The following is a 22,386-nucleotide window of genomic DNA, read 5'->3' as shown; positions in this document are numbered from 1 at the left end:
GGAATCATGTAGTAACCAAAAAAGTTCAAATATATTTTATATTTCAGATTCTTCAAAGTAGCCACCCTTTGCCTTGATGACAGCTTTGCACTCTCTCAACCAGCTTCCCCTGGAATGCTTTTCCAACAGTCTTGAAGGAGTTCCCACATATGCTGATCACTTGTTGGCTGCTTTTCCTTCACTCTGCGGTCCAACTCATCCCAAACCATCTCAATTGGGTTGAGGTTGGGTGATTGTGGAGGCCAGGTCATCTGATGCAGCACTCCATCACTCTCCTTCTTGGTCAAATAACCCTTACAAAGCCTGGAGGTGTGATGGGTCATTGTCCTGTTGAAAAAAAAATGATAGTCCCACTAAGCACAAACCAGATGGGATGTTTTTATTTAACCTTTATTTAACTATGCAAGTCAGTTAAGAACAAATTCTTATTTACAATGGCCTACACCGGCCAAACCTGGACGACACTGAGCCAAATTGTGTTCCGCCCTATGGGACTCCCAATCACGGCCAGTTGTGATACAGCCTGGATGGTGTATCGCTGCAGAATGCTGTGGTAGCCATGCTGATTAAGTGTGCTTTGAATTCAAAATAAATCACTGACAGTGTCACCAGCAAAGCACCCCCACACCATCACACCTCCTCCTCCATGCTTCATGGTAGGAACCACACATGCAGAGATCATCCATTCACCTAATCTAAGTATCACAAAAATACAGCGATTGGAACGAAAAATAGCAAATTTGGACTCATCAAACCAAAGGACAGATTTCCACCGGTCGAATGTCCATTGCTTGTGTTTCTTGGTCCAAGCAAGTCTCTTCTAATTATTGGTGTCCTTTAGTGGTTTCTTTGCAGCAATTCGACCATGAAGGCCTGATTCATGCAGTCTCCTATGAACAGTTGATGTTGAGATGTGTCTGTTACTTGAACTCTGTGAAATATTTATTTGGGCTGCAATTTGGGCTGCAATCGGAACTCTGGGTCTTCCTTTCCTGTGGCGGTCCTCATGAGAGCCAGTTTCATCATAGCGCTTGATGGTTTTGCACTTTAAGAAACTTTCTAAATTCTTAACATTTTCCAGATTGACTGACCTTCATGTCTTAACCTCTCTTGGGTAGGGGGCAGTATTTTCACGTCCGGATAAAAAACGTACCCGATTTAATCTGGTTATTACTCCTGCCCAGAAACTAGAATATGCATATAATTGTATGATTTGGATAGAAAACACCCTAAAGTTTCTAAAACTGTTTGAATGGTGTCTGTGAGTATAACAGATCTCATATGGCAGGCCAAAACCTGAGAAGATTCTATACAGGAAGTGCCCTCTCTGACCATTTCTTGGCCTACTATAGCCTCTTTATCGAAAACAGAGGATCTCTGCTGTAACGTGACATTTTCTAAGGCTCCCATAGGCTTTCAGAAGGCGCCAGAACGGGGAATGATGACTCTGCAGTCCCTGGGCGGAAAACAGTAGCGCATTTGGAAAGTGGTCGATCTGAGAACAATGACACGGGTGCGCCCGTGCATGTGAAGACACAATTTTCTTCTTTCAGTCTTTGAACGAAAACAACGTCTCCCGGTCGGAATATTATCGCTATTTTACGAGAAAAATCGCATAAAAATTGATTTTAAACGGCGAATGACATGCTTCGAAGTACAGTAATGGAATATTTAGACATTTTTTGTCACGACATGCGTCCGCACGTCACCGTTCGGATAGGGACCTGAACGCACGGACAAAACAGAGGATATTTGAACATAACTATGGATTATTTTGAACCAAAACAACATTTGTGGTTGAAGTAGAAGTCCTGGGAGTGCATTCTGACGAAGAACAGCAAAGGTAATCCAATTTTTCTTATAGTAATTCTGAGTTTAGTGAACGCCAAACTTGGTGGGTGTCAAATTAGCTAGCCCGTGATGGCGAGCTATCTACTCAGAATATTGCAAAATGTGCTTTTGCAGAAAAGCTATTTTAAAATCTGACACCGCGATTGCATAAAGGAGTTCTGTATCTATAATTCTTAGAATAATTGTTATGTTTTTTGTGAACGTTTATCGTGAGTAATTTAGTAAATTCACCGGATGTTTTCGGTATGTTTGCTAGTTCTGAACGTCACATGCTAATGTGAAAAGCTGTTTTTTTATATAAGTATGAACTTGATTGAACAAAACATGCATGTATTGTATAACATAATGTCCTAGGAGTGTCATCTGATGAAGATCATCAAAGGTTAGTGCTGCATTTAGCTGTGGTTTTGGTTTTTGTGACATTATATGCTAGCTTGAAAAATGGATGTGTGATTATTTCTGGCTGGGTACTCTAACATAATCTAATGTTTTGCTTTCGTTGTAAAGCCTATTTGAAATCGGACAATGTGATTAGATTAACGAGAGTCTTGTCTTTAAAATGGTGTAAAATAGTCATATGTTTGAGAAATTGAAGTTATAGCATTTTTAAGGTTTTTGAATATCGCGCCACTCGATTCCACTGGCTGTTGACTAGGTGGGACGATTTCGTCCCACATACCCGAGACAGGTTAAAGTAATAATGGACTGTTGTTTCTCTTTGCTTATTTGAGCTAAATATGAACTTGATATTTTACCAAACAGAGCTATCTTCTGTATACCACCCCTACCTGGTCACAACACAACTGATTGGCTCAAACACATCAATAAATAAATTCCACAAATGATCTTTTAACAAGAAACACCTGTTAATTGAAATGAGTGTGCATAGGTTGTCATCAAGGCAAAGGGTGACTACATTTGATTTGTTTAACACTTTTTTGGTTACTACATGATTCCATGTGTTATGTCATAGTTTTGATGCCTTCAATATTATTCTACAATGTAGAAAATAGTAAAAATAAAGAAAACCCCTTGAATGAGTAGGTGTGTACAAACTTTTGACTTGTACTGTATTAGCAGGATACAACCATCCCAGCTCTGCAGATTTTGCTGCGAAGAGACAGAATCATTTTGGGACAACAAGATGGCGCCGGAGGGGAGGGCTACCGTCTTATCGGTTGTTAACCAACCATTCTTATTTTGTTTGTTTTTCCGCGTTGTTCGTAACCTGTTTTGAACTTAATATTGCTGCTACCGTCTCTTATGACCAAAAATAGCTTCTGGACATCAGAACTGGGATTACTCACCTCAAATTGGACGAAGAGTGCTTCTTCAATGAGTCGGACGCGGGGGATATACTGCAGACACCTGACCAGGCCCAGATCCCCGTGATTCGGCTGGAAAAGGAAACCTAGGTATCGCGGAAAGAGATCAAAATGTCTTGTGAGGATCAAGCGACGAGTGGCTAATCTGCCCTCGCCTTCCATTCAGCTAGCTAACGTTCAATCGCTGGAAAATAAATTGGACGAACTGAAAGCACGTATATCCTACCAACGGGACATTAAAAACTGTAATATCTTATGTTTCACCAAGTCGTGGCTGAACGACGACATTAAGAAGATACAGCTGGCGGGTGATACACTATCGTCAGGACAGAACAGCATATTCTAGACCACCTTTACTCCACACACAGAGACGCGTACAAAGCTCTCCCTCACCCTCCATTTGGCAAATCTGACAATAACTCTATCCTCCTGATTCCTGCTTACAAGCAAAAATTAAAGCAGGAAGCACCAGTGACTCGGTATTCAAAAAAGTGGTCAGATGAAGCAGATGCTAAACTACAGGACTGTTTTGCTAGCACAGACTGGAATATTTTCCGGGATTCTTCCGATGGCATTGAAGACTACACCACATCAGTCACTGGCTTTATCAATATGTGCAATGAGGATGTCGTCCCCACAGTGACTGTACCTACATACCCCAACCAGAAGCCATGGATTACAGGCAACATTCGCACTGAGCTAAAGGGTAGAGCTTCCACTTTCAAGGAGTGGGACTCTAACCCGGAAGCTTATAAGAAATCCCGCTATGCCCTCCGACGAACCACCAAACAGGGAAAGCGTCAATAAAGGATTAACCTGTCTGGGCTAGGGGGCAGTATTTTCACTTTTGGATGAAAAGCGTGCCCAGAGTAAATGGCCTAATACTCGGGCCCAGAGTCAAATATTTGCAAATTATTAGTAGATTTGGATAGAAAACACTCTAAAGTTTCCAAAACTGTTTGAATGATATCTGTGAGTATAACAGAACTCATATGGCAGGTAAAAACCTGAGAAAAATACAACCAGGAAATGAAAATCTGGTGCCTGTAGTTTTTTTCAAGTCCTTGCCTTTCTGACACACAGTGAGTTAGGGTTCATTTTGCACTTCCTAAGGCTTCCACTAGATGTCAACAGTCTTTAGAAAGTTGTTTGAGGCTTTTGCGGTACACACAGACCGAACGAGAAGGCTGGGAAGTAGGTGACTCAGAAAATCACAACAGTTCATTGCGCATGTTCACGTGAAAAGGGACCTGTGTTCCTAAAGGTTTTTCAAGACATAGCAATGGTCCGGTTGGAATATTATTGAAGTTTGAAGTTAAAATGGCCCTAAAGATTGATGCTATACAACGTTTGACCGAACGTAAATATAACTTTTTTTTAACTTTTCGTCGTGACATTTTCCTCGCTACATTTTGAGTAGCTTACCTAATGCGCAAACAACAAGGAGTTATTTGGACATAAATTATGAACTTTATCAAACAAAACAACATTTATTGTGGACCTGGGATTCCTGGAAGTGCCTTCTGATGAAGATTATTAAAGGTAAGTGAATATTTCTAATGCTATTTATGCATTTAGATGACTCCAAAATGGCGGGTATCTGTAATTGCCTGATGTTTTTTTCTGAGCACAGTACTCAGATTATTGCAAAGTGTGCTTTCCCAGTAAAGTTATTTTAAATCTGTCAATGCGGTTGCATTCAGGAGATGTTAATCTATAATTCTTTGAATAACAGTTTAATATTTTATCAACGTTTATAATGAGTATTTTTGTAAATTGTTGTGCTGATTCACCGGAGGTTTTGGGGGAAATACATTTTCTGAACGTCACGCGCCAATGTAAAATGCTGTTTTTGGATATAAATATGAACTTGATAGAACAAAACATACATGTATTGTGTAACATAATGTCCTAGGAGTGTCATCTGATGAAGATCGTCAAAGGTTACTGCTTCATTTAGCTGTGTTTTTGGTTTCTGTGACATATATCCTTGCTTGGAAAATGGCTGTGTGATTATTTTTGTCTATGTACTCTCCTAACATAAACTAATGTTTTGCTTTCGCTGTAAAGCCTTTTTGAAATCGAACAATGTGGTTGGATTAACGAGAAGTTTATCTTTAAAATGGTGTAAAATAGTTGATTGTTTGAGAAATTGAAATTATTAGATTTTTGCTGTTTTGAATTTCGCGCCATGCTATCTTGTCAAGCAATCCCGTTAACGGGATCCTATCTCAAAAGGGTCCCCAACAGGTTTTAAGAACAAATCGTACTACCCTGGCTCCGATGCTCGTCAGATGTGGCAGGGCTTGCAAACTATTATACACTACAAAAGGGAAGCACAGCTGAGAGATGCCCAGTGACATGAGCCTACCAGACGAGCTAAATAACTTCTATACTCGCTTCGAGGCAAGTAACACTGAAACACGCATGAGAGCATCAGCTCTTCCGGACGACTGTGTGATCACGCTCTCTGCAGCCGATGTGAGTAAGACCATTAAACAGGTCAACATTCACAAGGCCGCTGGGCCAGACAGATTACCAGGACATGTACTCCGAGCATGCGCTGACCAACTGGCAAGAAACTTCACTGACATTTTCAACCTCTCCCTGTCTGAGTCTGTAATACCAACATGTTTCAAGCAGACCACCATAGTGCTTGTGCCCAAGAACACTAAGGTAACCTGACTAAATGACTACCGACCCGTAGCACTCACGTCTGTAGCCATGAAATGCTTTGAAAGGCTGGTCATGGCTCACATCAACACCATTATCCCAGAAACTCTAGACCTACTCCAATTTGCATTCTTCCCCAACAGATCCACAGATGATGCAATATCTATTGCACTCCACACTGCCCTTTCCCACCTGAACAAAAGGAACACCTATGTGAGAATGGTATTCATTGACTACAGCTCAGCATTCAACACCATAGTGCACTCAAAGCTCATCAATAAGCTAAGGACCCTGGGACTAAACACCTCCCTCTGCAACTGGATCCTGGACTTCCTGATGGGCTGCCCCCAGGTGGTAAGGGTAGGTAACAACACATCTGCCACGGTGATCCTCAACACATGGGCCCCTCAGGGGTGCGTGCCCAGTCCTCTTCTGTACTCCCTGTTCAAACATTACTGCACGGCCAGGCACAACTCCAACACCATCATTAAGGTTGCCGATGACAACAGTGGTAGGCCTGATCACCGACAACGATGAGACAGCCTATAGGGAGGAGGTCAGGACCTGACCGTGTGGTGCAAGGACAACAACCTCTCCCTCAATGTGATCAAGACAAAGGAGATGATTGTGGACTACAGGAAAAGGAGGACCGAGCACGCCCCATTCTCATCGATGGGGCTGTAGTGGAGCAGGTTGAGAGCTTCAAGTTTCTTGGCATCCACATCACCAACAAACTAACATGGTCCAAACACACCAAGACAGTCGTGAAGAAGGCACGACAAAACCTATTCCCCCTCAGGAGAGTGAAAAGATTTGGCATGGGTTCTCAGATCCTCAAAAGGTTCTACAGCTGCACCATCGAGAGCATCCTGACGGGTTGCATCACTGTCTGGTATGGCAACTGCTCGGCCTCCAACCGCAAGGCACTACAGAGGGTAGTGAGTACGGCCCAGTACATCACCGGGGCCAAGCTTCCTGCCATCCAGGACCTCTATACCAGGCGGTGTCAGAGGAAGGCCCTAAAAATTGTCAAAGACTCCAGCCAACCTAGTCATAGACGGTTCTTTCTGCTACCGCACGGCAAGCGGTACCGGAGCACCAAGTCTAGGTCCAAGAGGCTTCTAAACAGCTTCTACCCCCAAGCCATAAGACTACTGAACATCTAATGAAATTAGACTACTTGCATTGCTACTCTCTGTTATTATCAATGCATAAGTCACTTTAATAACTCTACCCACATGTATATATTACCTCGACTAACCGGTGCCCCCGCACATTGACTCTGTACCAATATATAGCCTTGCTATTGTTATTTTACTGCTGCTCTTTAATTATTTGTTACTTTCATTTCTTATTTTCAGGTATTTTTCTTAAAACTGCATTGTTGGTTAAGGGCTTGTAAGTAAGAATTTCACTGTTGTTGTATTCGGCGCATGTGACAAATACAATTTGATTTGATTAGATCCCCTGTTTTGGTACTGCCCATATGTAGCTCGTTTTTGGTCGCAGGTCCAGGAATGGACGAAAAATTGCAACATTTACCTGGAGCTAACTCTGCAAATAGCACTGCTGGGTGATTTTAAAAGTCATAGTCAATCGCTGAATAATATAATAATACTCTTAGCACAGGTGTTTATCTTTAACTTACAATGTAGAAATTATGACAATAGAAAGGTTCAGAACTTTTGTGAAACATCACAGCACAGTGGAAAAATATATGACAGCTAGAAATAGAGGGATAGATGGGAGGGGTAGCTAAAGGCTGGGTAGCTAAAGGGTAGCTAAAGGCTGGGACTAAAACAAACAAAAGATAACTAACTAATGTAAAATATACTGTCCGTGAAATGTATGTAGTATGTATGGAAGTGGAAGCCTAAGTATTGGTATTTATTAGGGGAGGGGTGGTAGTGTTAGGGGAAAATAACAAAGAAGGAAAATATATCTTTCAAATATATACTGTATATTTACAAAAACTTAAATATGGGGGATTGGAAATGATGCAGAAAATTACAGTGATAGAAGCCACAATCTGTCTTCAATATTAAAGCTGATATACCCCCTAAATAAAAACAATTAGAATAATAATACTTGCCCATGAACTCACCACTTCAGCAGAGTATAAACAATGCAAGCCAAAAAAATAGAAAAAAGTGAGATATGGCATGGAATATATTGATTTACAGTAGCAGTACACTGATAGGTTATTGATACAGTTTAGAGATGACATTTGCAGATCGAGAGAGAGAGAGAGAGAGAGACAGACATGTTGTCCGGGGCGAGTATTGAAGATGCAGCCAACATGGTAATAGCACGGCCGTGTGTGCGCGCGCGCGCGCTGAGAAAATAAGCATGAAAGATTTAAGGCGGAGGATGGGTCCAAAACGAGCAGCTCTCTCATGACTGATGATGTTTGTGTCTTTGAGAGCCATTAGGCAGCTGTTTTCAGGCATGACGCTAGGCAGGCACAGGAGGGAGAGGGGGAGGAAGAGAGGGGGGGAGGGGGGCAGGAAGTGAGAGGGGAAGTGAGGAAAGGAGGATAAAGACAGAGGGTAGATTGAGGAACGACATTAGGTAGAGGGGATGATATGAGATATGAGAGAAGAGAGAGGATCAAGAGAAAGACGGGCAGAGGAGAGTGGAGGGAGAGAGACTGAGGAACAATGACACGAGATAGAGTTGGGTGCACGGGTAGGTCTGACTGTACCTTGATCATGTGTCTGTGTATGGGAGCCAAAATGTGTTACTGTTTACCCAACCCGTGTTATATCACTTTGCAATGAAGACTTTGTACTGAGGAACATTCTCTCACTTTCCACTCAAACAGATCCGTAACACTAGCTTTGTGTGTGTGTGTGTGTGTGTGTGTGTGTGTGTGTGTGTGTGTGTGTGTGTGTGTGTGTGTAAGGTAGCACGACGACTTCAGTTAGACCTCAACTAACACAAGTGAAATGCACAACACACTCAGGAGGGGCAGACATAAACGAAAGACAGTCAGTCTCTCTCTCTCTCTCTCTCAGTTCTCTGACTCAAAACGGAGAAAAAAAATCAAGAAGAAAAAGCCACCCACGATAACATGAGTCATACTAGATGAAATCTCAACAAACAACAAACAAGCAAAAGTCTAAAAAGGGTCATTGAGCGGAGACAGACGGGCTGGTGAAACAAACTGAGGCAGAAAACAAATAATAGTTCATCAAAAATAAACTATAGACTATGTATGGAGAATTCTCTGTGACGCGATTCTCCAATGTGGTATATCTGTACTAAAAATATTTTTTAAATGGAGTCAAGCAATCTCCAGGGTTATCCACATACTTTTGCATATATAGTGCATGTTTATGTTTTCTATACCTGTTCGCACCTCTCCCTGTAGGCTTTACTGACGCTCCTTGGCTGCAACTCTTCTAATTTAGTGTACCCATGTGGAATTCCTGGTCCCTGGCAGCGTTTGGAACTGCCGATCTACGGGCAAGAACGGCAAGTTCATCTCAGCCTATGCTGCCTTTCAATCCCTTGACTTTTTGGCCCTGACGGAGACATGAATCACCCTAGAGCACACTGCTACTCCAGCTCCTCTCTCTTCATCCGATTACTTTTTCTCTCATAGTCCGAGAGCATCTGGTTGTAATTTCTCCTGAACTGAGATTCTCTTTTCTCCCTCTCTCACCTGTCCATCTCCTCATTTGAATTCCATGCTGTCACTGGTCCACTCAAGCCACTCACATTGTCATCTATCGCCCACCAGGTGCCCTTAGAGAGATTGACACCTTGATAAGATAATTTCCTGAAGATGGCTCATCACTCTTCGTACTTGGCGACTTCAACCCCCTGACGTCTACCTTCGATTAATTTCTTTCCAACTCTCTCTTTCCCCTCCTTGCCTCATTTGACCTAACCCTTTCCCAGTCCTCTTCCACTCACAAGGCAGGTGATACGCTTCACCTCATCTTAACTAGAGGCTGTTTGCCTACTAATCTCACTGCGACCTTCATCCAGGTTTCTGATTACTAATTTGTTTCCTTTTCTGTCTCACTTTCTTCCAACCCTTGCTACTTAACCCCTACCCAGATGGTAATGCGCCTTTGCAATCTTCACTCTCCATCTCGCACTACGCTCTCCTCTTCTATCATCTCTCCCTTCTGCTAAACTAAACTTCCAGAGGACCTATCATCCTTTCACTCCTTCCTCTCTACCTTCATCTGTATCTGCTGCTAAAGCCAGATTCCTTCAGTCTAAATTTCAAGCTTCTGCCTCTAACCCTAGGAAACTCTTTTCCACCTTCTCCTCCCTCCTTAATCCTCCACCTTTCCCCCTCCCTGTGGATGACTTTGTCAACCACTTTGAAAAGAAGGATGATGACATCTGACCCCATCCCCTCCTCCCTTCCCCAGACCATCTCTGGAGACCTTCTCCCATTCCTCACTTCCCTCATCAACTCATCCCTGACCACCGGCTGTGGCCCCTCTGTGTGCCTGGCAGATATCTCAGCTTGGATGTCGGCCCACCACCTCAAGCTTAAACTTGACGAGATAAAGCTGCTCTTCCTCTCGGGAAAGGCCTGCCCACTCAAAGACCTCTCCATCACGGTTGACAACTCCACGGTGTCCCCCTCCCAGAGTGCAAAGAACCTTAGCGTGACCCTGGACAACAAACACCCTGTCGTTCCCAACAAACTTCAAAGCAGTGACTCGCTCCTGCAGGTTCATGCTTTACAACATCCATAGAGTACGACCCTACCTCACACAGGAAGCGACGCAGGTTCTAATCCAGGTACTTGTAATCTCCCGTCTGGACTACTGCAACTCGCTGTTGGCTGGGTTCCCCGCTTGTCCCATCAAACCCCTGCAACTTATCTAGAACGCTGCAGCCCGCCTGGTGTTCAACTTTCCCAAGTTCTTCCATGTCACCCCGCTCCTTCGCACACTCCACTGGCTTCCAGTTGAAGCTTGCATTCCACTACAAGACCATGGTACTTGTCAATGGAGCAGTAAGATTAATTACCCCTGCTCAAACCTTACACCCCAACCTGAGCACTCCGTTCTGCCACCTCTGGACTCTTGGCCCTTTCACCCATACGGTAGGGCAGCTCCCGATCAGCCCAGTCCAAGCTCTTCTCTGTCCTGGCACCCCAATGATATCCTACTTTATTGAGGAGAAATGTACTTACTATGACTGTGACATGTGGTTGTCCCACCTAGCTATCTTAAGATGAATGCACTGTCTGCTAAATGACTAAAATGTAAAATATAACGCTGGGAGAGGCAGACAGACGAGAGACTCAGGCTTCCTGTGTCAGATAAAAGTCTCTTCTCCTCGTTCTTTTTCGGGTGCGAGAGAGTGGGCAAGCAGGGAGGCGGGCGGGCAGGCAGGCGGGGGATGGGGAGGTGGTTGTGCGGTGAGCGAGGGGAGGGAGTTGTGAGGCTAGGCGATACAGACAGCGGCGGCTGTTGCCCAACCAGCCAGCCAGCCCCAGTTTCATAATCTCTGTTGACAAAACAGAAGTACAGCGCGCCCCGGTCAGATCATGTAAACACCCAGTAGGAACATGAGACAGTCAGACCTGCCGTCTACAGCCATGCTGATGTTTAGCTCACTGCTCTGACAATGACTGGCTGTAGTCAGGTTGGTGACCTCCACTATAATTAGCCCATACCGGGCCAAAGTTAGTCAAAATCCATATTGCATTGGTTTGATACTAGAGAATGATTGGTATGCAGGACTGACTGAGGCATTATGGGTAGAGGAGTCTTTCTGGTGATCTAAGTCCGTGTGACACGATGCGGCAGAATCCCAGAGTCACCTGCAGATATCCCACTTCTCTACTCTACCCCCTCCTCTCCATAACCATCATTCTCTCCTCCCTCTCTTCCCCTGATCTACTCCTCTCCTCCCCTTGCTCTCTATATACCACCTCTAAAGGCATACGCTCCCTCAGAACCACCCCCACCTCTCTTCCTACACCACCACCATCCCTCTTCTCATGAGTGTGGGTGTGTTTCTGTCACCTGCAGACTAGGGTAAAGATTAATGCTTTATTTCTGTCTCTATGGCAGGCAGAGCAGGGAGACTAATTAGATTTCTCCTGCTGCCTCCCCGGCAGCCTCGCTCTCTTTCCACCTCTCTCTCAACCACGAAATCTGCCCTCCCTCTCTCAGCCCTTCCCTCTTTCCACCTCTCTCTCAACAACGAAATATGCCCTCCCTCTCTCAGCCCTTCCCTCTTTCGGCCTCTCTCGCTACCCTCTGTATCTCTCACCCAATTCTTCTTTCTTTCGCTGGAACCCGTACCATCTCTCAGGGGAGAACGCTTTGAAACGCAATATGACAAATCCAAAATGTCTCCTGGAGTAATGGCCCATCGATCTAAATGACCATGTCCTCTCTTGTCGCTCAACCTCTATGGTCTGGCCAAGGGGGTCAGAAAGAATGTTGTGCTGCATAACAGATGAGTAAAAAGTCAACAATAGAGATCCCACTCCATTTTCACTCTCTGTCTACAACAAATTATAGGCCTAGTCCACCTAAACAGGTAACCATGCCAACAGCCGTGTGATGACAAGTGACCCACCTTGTGACGGAGCCTGGAGTAGACGAGACGAGCTCTCTTGGAGATAATGGTCCTATTCTGGACTGGTCTTCTACGCTGGTGTCTATAAAACACACACAATAATAATAATAAGCACTTTTGCTAGACATTTTATATTCTGTTATGTTGTCAAAATGATGTTTATATATTATTAATCAAGTTGTTAATGATCACCCAGGAAACATCATTCACATGGTAATGAGGAGCAGGAGACATGAGGCAGGCAGCCTGGGGCTTTCAGTAAACGTAGGGCGCTTTCACACACACACACACACACACACACACACACACACACACACACACACACACACACACACACACACACACACACACACACTTCTGAATCTCGAAAAAGGGTGTGACATGACTTTGACAGCAAGTACAGAAGTATTAGAGAGAGACCGAGGGGTGAGTGGCTGAGTGCCCGTGAAACCAAGGCAACACGCACAAACAGACCACTGGCTTAGACTAGACCGCCATCCTAACAATGTTGCCTTTTCATTTTTGTCCTGGTCTGAAATACAGAGAGGAAGAAGCGCCTCGGAGGAAGAGAGTACTATCCTCTTGGGGTAAGGAGTGTGTAACCATGGTGAGAGGTAGGCGTTTCCATGACACCCTGCCGTCAGCGTGAGCGAGCAAGACGGCCAAGCCACCGGGATGTCTCATGTTCCTCTGTGTACGCGCATGTGAGTGCATGTGCATATGTGTGTGTGCATGTGTGCGTGTGTGTGTGTGTGTATATATTTCACTCTTAGTCTACACCTTGTTGTTCACGAAGCATGTGACAAATAACATTTGTTGTGCTTCAGAGTGTGTAATGCACGAGTGTATGCATGTGTGAGAGACACAGACAGACAGACAGACAGACAGACAGACAGACAGACAGACAGACAGACAGACAGACAGACAGACAGACAGACAGACAGACAGACAGACAGACAGACAGACAGACAGACAGACAGACAGACAGACAGACAGACAGACAGACGAGACAGACAGACAGACAGACAGACAGACAGACAGACAGACGAGACAGACAGACAGACAGACAGACAGACAGACGAGACAGACAGACAGACAGACAGACAGACAGACAGACAGACAGACAGACAGACAGACAGACAGACAGACAGACAGACAGACAGACAGACAGACAGACGACAGACAGACAGACAGACAGACAGACAGACAGACAGACAGACAGACAGACAGACAGACAGACAGACAGACAGACAGACAGACAGACAGACAGACAGACAGACAGACAGACAGACAGACAGACAGACAGACAGACAGACAGACAGACAGACAGACAGACAGACAGACAGACAGACAGACAGACAGACAGACAGACAGACAGACAGACAGACAGACAGACAGACAGACAGACAGACAGACAGACAGACAGACAGACAGACGGGGGCTATCATGGGGTGTCTCGTTTTGGTGACGTATGGATCCTCAATACCAACAAAGACCCACCTTCATTCGATGGGTTTCCTATTAATTGAGAGGCGAGAAATAGAGTGAGAGAAAGAGGGACTGGTTAACCAGAGTGGATTTATAGCATGTCCGTGACCAAAGGGAATTCTTTTACCAAAAACGGACTTCCAGTGAGTGTTTAAGCTTTGGGGGGAAAAGGGGGACAGAGAGGCCTTCAGTGGGATCCATAATGCACCATTGTGCTGGACTCGCATCAACTCTGAGCTTTAGCAAAGCCATAAAGAACAGCACTAATAAATGCTACAGTAGTTAGCTGCATGTGTCGCTTGTGTATACATGTTAGACCCTGAAGAACAGTGAGAACGAGCTTAAGATGCATCGAGTGTGTGTTCAGCTTACAGGCACGGAGGCACGCTCTCTCTGAGGCTTTTCCAGACCCCTCTTCTCATCTCATCTACACTCTCTGTTTAGCCCACTCTGCTCCTCAATTACACTTTGCACAAAAAGAGCCTGTGCTTTAACTATAAAAGAGACTACGGGGGGGTGTGCGCGTGTGCGTGCGTCCCTTTATGCACATGAAGCCGCCGCAGCGGTATACAACCACACAAATCACTAAATTATTCACATCGTCTCACCTTGGTCTTGTTAAACAAACACCATTAAAGTCCAAAGTGATTTGAAGACAGATAAAGGATTGTTCCCCTTAATAATTACAGTCTTTAGTTCCATTCTGCGCTCGGCGCACGGTGGGTCCGCCTGCCATCAATGTCTGGCCTCAACAACACAGCCCAAGGCTCAGCTAAATAATGGAGAGAACGTAGAAGAGGAGGGAAGGAGGAGAAAGAGATGACTTGGATCTGGGACTGAGGGGAAAAATCTGGAGAGTCAACTGGCGAGTCAGACAGGTAGGGAGACTACAGGTGCTGCAGGAAAGCATGGTCTTCCTGCCTGTCTGTCTGTCTTCCTGCCTGCCTGTCCCTGCAAAGGACTGCCACAGGGGAGATCAGTCTCAGTCAACACAGGCGAAGTCTATGTTCGTCTGTCCATCGGCCTGTCTGTCTGTTTGCACCTGGAAGTCTGCCTGATGTTGCATAAAGGCAGGCAGCCAGCAGACACACCTAGATTCAAAACACATTCATACCATAACGGATAATCACGACAATGCAACTGCAGCTTTGGGGCAGAGCACATCTGTGTAGCGAGCAAACGACACACTAAAAATGGCCAACGATATACTCTCGCACATACAGTAAGAAGCTCACCCATTCTGTCTCTCTGCTTACTCTTTCTTTGTTTCGTTCTCTCATGAGCCTTCTACATAGCTCTGTAAGTCTTTTTCCCTGCTCCACTGTCCATCCCTCCCTCCATTTCTCTCTCTCTCTTTCGTTCCTGTCTTTAATAATGGAACTGTCTTTTTCTCCTTCTGTCTGACTTTCTTTTTCTCGGTGTGTTCTGGCACAGAATAAGGGAGACTGTTTCTGCGTTAGCCAGCACACACAAACAGCCTAGTAAGGCCCACATAAAGCTACAGTATGTGTGTGTGTGTGTGTGTGTGTGTGTGTGTGTGTGTGTGTGTGTGTGTGCGCGCTCTGGGTGACTCTGCTTTAGCTGAGCCCTATTCCCCTCCAACAAAACCGGCACTTACACACTAGCAGAATAGGAGCCAAGCTACATGTTGGCACCTGGCCTCCCCTTAAACAAATCACACCACAGAGGCTAATATTTATTTTAAATGGATCCACAGCCCAGCTCCACAAACGAGAGGCTATCAGAGAAGGGGGGGGGAGTGGGGGAAGGCCATCTTAAAATCTACACTCTCTACATGAGACGCGGGTGACTGTCTCCACTGCACTTTGTCCCTCATTCCAGCCAATCAGAAAAGGGTGTAGCAACATTTGGAGACACAGTGAGTGCCTTCATTGGACGCTTTCCACTCAGTGTGAACAAATGACGACTGCAGAGAGCAAAGATTTGGCTGTGACTAACTCTGTGTTTGGAACAAACCCCATCACCAGACAGAGCCACGGCTCCAACTCATACCAACAATACCTCCACAGACCGGGACAACTTAACACACAGAAAGAGGAGGGTGAAATAAATGGACTCATGCCTGGTCCCAGATCTGTACGTGCCTTAGGGGCAATTCCATGGTAATGGAATTGCGCTGAGACTCCGATTTTACACTTTCAAATGTACGCCAAACAAAAACCATTGATTTCAAAGTGTAACAAACCCTACAACTCTATTCACAATGACTCCTTTTAACAATTTACACAGAACATTTTTACAAAAACACATTTACTTTATTGGTTATTGAACTACAGTACGTGGATTTACACTCAGTAACGGAATATTATCATGGGTCCCTGATCTGTACTACACAGAAATGCATAACTCTAGATATGAATATCATTCTCTTCATGGTGATGTATCCTAATAGCTCCTTTGCATAGTTGGGTATTATTTGACACACTGGCTAATTTAATGAGCCCCGCCCCCCAAACAAGACCAAGTTTGGTTGGTCCGAACGGGACTAAATCTGAACCAATCATAGACGTTTGGCTTGGGCGGTATACCGCATATACAGTGCATTCGGAAAGTATTCAGACCCCTTGACCTTTTCCACATTTTGAAGCATCTTTGGCAGCGGTTACAGCCTCGAGTCTTCTTGGGTAGGACGCTACAAGCTTGGCACACATGTATTTAGGGAGTTTCTCCCAGTCTTCTCTGCAGATCTTCCTAAGCTCTGTCAGGTTGGATGGGGAGCGTTGCTGCACAGCTATTTTCAGGTCTCTGCAGACATGTTCGACCAGGTTAAAGTCCAGGCTCTGTCTAGGCCACTCAAGGACATTCAGAGACTTGTCCCGAAGCCACTACTGCGGTGTCTTGGCTGTGTGCTTAGGGTCGTTGACCTGGCTGTGTGCTTAGGGTCGTTGACCAGTCTGAGGTCCTGAGTGCTCTGGAGCAGGTTTTCATCAAGGATCTCTCTGTACTTTGCTCCGTTTATCTTTGCCTCGATCCTGACTAGTCTCCCAGTCCCTGCAGCTGAAAAACATCCCCACAGCATGATGCTGCCACCACGCTTCACCGTAGGGATGGTGCCAGGTTTCCTCCAGACGTGACACTTGGCATTCAGGCCAAAGAGTTCAATCTTGGTTTCATCAGATCAGAGAATCTTGTTTCTCATGGTCTGAGAGTCTTTAGGTGCCTTTTGGCAAACTCCAAGCGGGCTGTCATGTGCCTTTTACTGAAGAGTTGATTCCATCTGGTCACTCTGCCATAAAGGCCTGATTGGTGGAGTGCTGCAGAGATGGTTGTCCTTCTGGAAGGTTCTCCCATCTCCACAGAGAAACTCTTGAGCTCTGTCAGAGTGACCATCGAGTTATTGGTCACCTCCCTGACCAAGGCCCTTCTTCTCCCCTGATTGCTCAGTTTGGCCAGTCGACTAGCTCTAAGAAGAGTCTTGGTGGTTCCAAACTTCTTCCATTTAAGAATGATGGAGGCCACTGTGCTCTTGGGGACCTTCAATGCTGCAGAAATGTTTTGGTACCCTTCCCCAGATCACAATCCTGTCTCTGAGCTCTATGGACAATTCCTTTCGACCTTATGGCTTGGTTTTTGTTCTGACATGCCTGTTTTTGATTTGTCATTATGTGGTATTGTGTGTAGACTGCTGAGGATTTTTTTTATTTATTTAATCCATTTTAGAATAAGGTAATGTAACAAAATGTGGAAAAAGTAAAGGGGTCTGAATACTTTACGAAGGCATCGGGGTATTTAGAAAAAGCCACTGTCACGAATTCCACCGAAGGTGGCTCCCCTGTCTGCTCAGGCGGCGCTCGGCGGTCGTCGTCACCGGCCTACTAGCCGCCGCTGATCCCTTTTTCCTTTTCGTTTGGTATGTCTTATTGTTTGCACCTGTTCCCCATTTGGTTCTCTTGATTTATGGTTATTTAAGCCTGTTTAGCCCGCCCAGGTTTGTGCGGGATTATTTTGCGTCAGAGTGTGTATTGTTATTGAATGTGCTGGCGATCGACAAGTATTATTTTATATGCATGCTGTGTACCTGTTGTTCTGGGCAATTTGCATTTTTCACGCCGGTTGTGTTGGCATCGACCGTTTTTGTGTTTATTGGAATAAACACAAATTTCCTTACCTCTGCTCTCTGCGCCTGACTCCTACCACCACTCCTAGCAGTTATTGACAGCCACAGGATGTATTTTTCCAATACCATCAATACCGTCAAAACTATTTATTTGAAGTTTTTCAATATGTCTGAATATTTGTAGCTACTTTTTAAGTTGATACCTGCAGTCAACTCTCCTAATAATACGTTAGGAGATAAAAAATTCTTAATTTCACCGGTCACATTATTTTACGATATGAAGCTTACCGTAGTTCCCCAGAACAGTTGAATCAGTCATGTGTTTGTTTGTAAACAGCACAACGGGAGACGACGGGAGCTGGTGAGTCCATAGCGTTCTATATCTATTGGCGAGTCTCCGCTGCACAACGTAATGAAGTTACACTTGTATGCAATTCACTGCTAAACGTTTGATAACTTCTAATGGCTTTCAGCCAGAAGTCAAAAGCGCTCTGGATGAGTTGTCTGTACAGCAGACATTTTTTTCCCTGTGATTCCTACTTGCGTTTTTTCCCTACTCCGTTCTGCTCTGTGTTCACGTGCTGCTCTTCCTTCAGAAAAGCATGCGTCACAGCTTTGTTCACGTGCACAATTTCTCTCGTTCACTTTCGCTTGTAAATGTCCACACGCACCGACAATGGCATCCGGTAACTACTAGCTATGCTTGTAAAACTTTACGAGATAGACTTGCATGTCTTTGTAATTAGTTTGTTTGTTTTCGCTCATTAGCATTTAGATAACAGCGTCTATTTGATTTTGCAATTTGTTTGTGCTAAATTAGAATTCTGGTAATAGAGGCCCAATCAACTTTTCGTGCATTTTTAGCGCCCACTTGTGTGCTATGCTGGTAATACCGTAAATAGCGGGATAAGAGAAGGGCGGTATGACAATATGAAAATCTGGACACCTCCCCAAGCCTGATAGACATCCATGTTTCACAAGTTCTGACATCAAATTAAAGCACAGCAGAGATCAGTAGTGCACAGCACAGCACAGTAGAGTACAGTATAGTTCAGTACATTAGTGTAGTCAACTCGTGTGCTCTACTGTGTACTCTATTCTATTGTGCAGTACAGTACTATACTCTACTATTTTTTCTTTACTTCACTGTACTCTCCATAACTTGGGTCTGGTCTGGACCAAATCTGAACCAATCATGGACATCGATGTTTGGACCAAACATCTACATCTGTGGACGTTGAAACGAAAGCCCGTCCGGACCGTACCAAATAACTATGTCTGTGGGCGTTGAAATCAAGGCCAGGATGGACTGAACAAATTTTCAACATCCATGGACATCCGGTGTCGGTCGGTGCTCAGTGGGTAAGGATGCTGGTTACAGTAAATAAAAGCGGTGGCTTATGAGTAGGTGTCAGTAAGGGCTGGGAGAGGTGACATTAACTGGAGAGAGAGAGAGAGAGAGAGAAAGAGAGAGGTTGTCCAGACTGTTTTCACACTTGCTATGACCACCAGACCGCAGAAAGAGAAAACAGTTATGAACATAACAGTATGCCAGTGGAAGGGAAGACTGTAGCATGTGACCCAATTCTGGTTTGTGACTACTATGAATACCCATTGTAGCCAATTCAATTGCAGTAATTCCGTTAATGATTTTGCAGAAATTCTGTTACCAATTTGTATACCAAATAGATGCACTACATGACCAAAAGTGTGTGAACGCTTACTCGTTGGAATATCTCATCATGGGCATTAATATGGAGTTGGTTCCCCCTTTGCTGCTATAACAGCCTCAACTCTTCTGGGAAGGCTTTCCACTAGACTTTGGAACATTGATGTTGGGACTTGCTTCCATTCAGCCACAAGAGCATTAGTGAGGTTGGGCACTGATGTTTGGTGATTAGGCCTGGCTCGCAGTCACCGTTAAGATTTCCCTTCACTGGAACTAAGGGGCCTAACCCGAACCATAAAAAACAGCCCCAGACCATTATTCCTCCTCCACCAAACTTTACAGTTGGCACTATGCATTGGAGAAAGTAGCGTTCTCCTTTCATCCACCAAACACAGATTTGTCCGTCGAACTGCCAGATGGTGAAGCGTGATTCATTACTCCAGAGTCCAATGGCGGCAAGCTTTACATCACTTTATGTCGACACTTGGCATTGCGCATGGTGATCTTAGGCTTGTGTACGACTGCTCGGCCACGGAAACCCATTTCATGAAGCTCCTGACGAACAGTTCTTGTGCTGATGTTGCTTCCAGAGGAAGTTTGGAGTGTTGCAACCGACAGACAATTTTTACGAGCTACGCACTTCAGCACTCGGCGGTCCCATCTGTGAGCTTGTGTGGTCTACCACTTCACAGCTGAGCCGTTGTTGCTCCTAGACATTTCCACTTCACAATAACAGCACTGGGGCAGATCTAACAGGGCAGAAATTTGACAAACTGACTTGTTGGAAAGGTGGCATCCTATGACGGTGCCACGTTGAACATCTGAATTATTCAATAAGGCCATTCTACTGCCAGTGTTTGTCTATGGCGATTGCATGGCTGCGTGCTCAATTTTATACACCTGTCAGCAACGGGTATTGCTGAAATAGCCGAATCCACTAATTTGAAGGGGTGTCCATATACTTTTGGCCATGTAGTGTAATTTATCCTAAACTAAATAGAAGTGTTTATATTAGTTGGCAGGGGTCTTTACTTCAACATTGTTGTGTTTTGATGTATTTCTAATACCTTTTAAGACTTTTTTCTGGTAGATATTTTCTAAGATTCCTTTCCTTTTCCATCTGTTTGACCAGAAAGCAAAGCATTTGCTGATTCCCAATATTTCGGATATAAAATGGTTGAAACATTTATCTATGCCTTATTTTCAAAAAAATATAGATTCAGCTTTCAATTGACACTAGATTTGATATGCTCCTATGAACGTCACATGTTGGTGCTCATGGGTCCTTTTACATGGAAATGCCCTTTGTGAACTTCTCTGACTATCATTGCCATGCCATAATATCTGATCTAGGACCTGGTTAAGATAACTCCTCACTGCCGTCCTGAGATCAGAAATAACTCTGCTAGCAGGCAGCAGCCCAGGGTGTGTCTACCGTGGCTGCTGCCACCAAACCTCTATTTACATATTCAAAAAATAAGGAAATAGGCCTTTGCATGAGTCATCCCTTCCAAGAACCTACAGTACCTACTGCAACTCCAACAGCCCTAACCTTAACTCAACAGTCAAGTTATATATATAGTTTTGAGTTTCTAAGTCCTACATAATGATGAAACAGTTTGGTGGTAGAAACTCTCTCGCAGAACTGAGTAGTTTTGTAGTCAGATATAACTGTTGTCATCCTACACAAAAGTTCACCATACACAACAGGATAAGTAAGTCGTTGAGCTAATCTACAATCCGATTAGCTAGTTTACCAACCACCTTCCCTAGAATGGGCCAACTGGATTTCAACCTTCCCTAGAATGGGCCAACTGGATTTCAACCTTCCCTAGAATGGGCCAACTGGGGTTCAACCTTCCCTAGAATGGGCCAACTGGATTTCAACCTTCCCTAGAATGGGCCAACTGGGGTTCAACCTTCCCTAGAATGGGCCAACTGGGGTTCAACCTTCCCTAGAATGGGCCAACTGGAGTTCAACCTTCCCTAGAATGGGCCAACTGGAGTTCAACCTTCCCTAGAATGGGCCAACTGGAGTTCAACCTTCCCTAGAATGGGCCAACTGGAGTTCAACCTTCCCTAGAATGGGCCAACTGGAGTTCAACTGGCAGTAGAGTTGCTGAAGCCACTGACTGCGGTCCAAACTGATCCAGTGTGTGTGTAGAGTAGAGCAACAATAGAACTACACTGAGCCAAAGCTGAGGCCAGCCATGTGCTGAGCATGTGTGTAAATGTGTCAACGCCTGCACTGTTATAGACTGAGGAGGGGAGAAAAGGGAGATAGATGGAAGAGGGAGAGTTATTTTGGAACTTTTGTGAGTGTAATGTTTACTGTTCATTTTTTATTTCACTTTTGTTTATGATCTACTTCACTTGCTTTGGCAATGTAAACATATGTTTCCTATGCCAATAAAGCCCCTTATATTGAGAGAGAGTGAGAGCGACAGAGAAAGAGAGCGCGAGAGAGAAAGAGAGCGCGAGAGAGAAAGAGAGCGCGAGAGAGAAAGAGAGCGAGAGACAGAGAGAGACAGAGAGAGAGAGACAGAGAGAGACAGAGAGAGAGACAGTGAGAGAGAGAGAAGAGAGAGAGAGACAGAGAAGAGAGACAGAGAAAGAGAGTGCGAGAGAGAGACAGAGACAGAGATCATGAGCAGATGATCTCCTGCATTTTTCATGTTCTTAAAAAAAGATAGATTTAGAGTTAGATAAACTTCGATTTTTTTGTCAGGGACACA

The 22,386-nt window shown here is 44.6% G+C and overlaps 1 protein-coding gene across 8 annotated transcripts in view; it reads right to left on the bottom strand.

Moving 5' to 3' along the window:
- Nucleotides 1-22,386, bottom strand: part of LOC106571934 (nuclear receptor coactivator 3) — a 135,296-nt gene that overhangs the window by 40,979 nt on the left and 71,931 nt on the right. For 2 of the 8 annotated variants that reach the window (XM_014145508.2, XM_014145510.2), the window contains exons 2-3: nucleotides 12,417-12,498; nucleotides 3,159-3,262 (exon numbers count right to left, since the gene is read on the bottom strand). The gene's annotated coding sequence lies outside the window, so the exon portion shown is untranslated. Of the gene's footprint in view, nucleotides 1-3,158; nucleotides 3,263-7,953; nucleotides 8,678-9,200; nucleotides 10,046-10,586; nucleotides 11,184-12,416; nucleotides 12,499-22,386 lie in introns of those variants that run through there. The other 6 variants (XM_014145511.2, XM_014145515.2, XM_014145513.2 and 3 more) reach the window with 5 other exon arrangements.

Source organism: Salmo salar, chromosome ssa15, assembly GCF_905237065.1.
Source record: "Salmo salar chromosome ssa15, Ssal_v3.1, whole genome shotgun sequence".
Lineage (NCBI taxonomy): Eukaryota > Metazoa > Chordata > Actinopteri > Salmoniformes > Salmonidae > Salmo > Salmo salar.
This window is presented reverse-complemented; position numbering and strand designations above follow the sequence as displayed.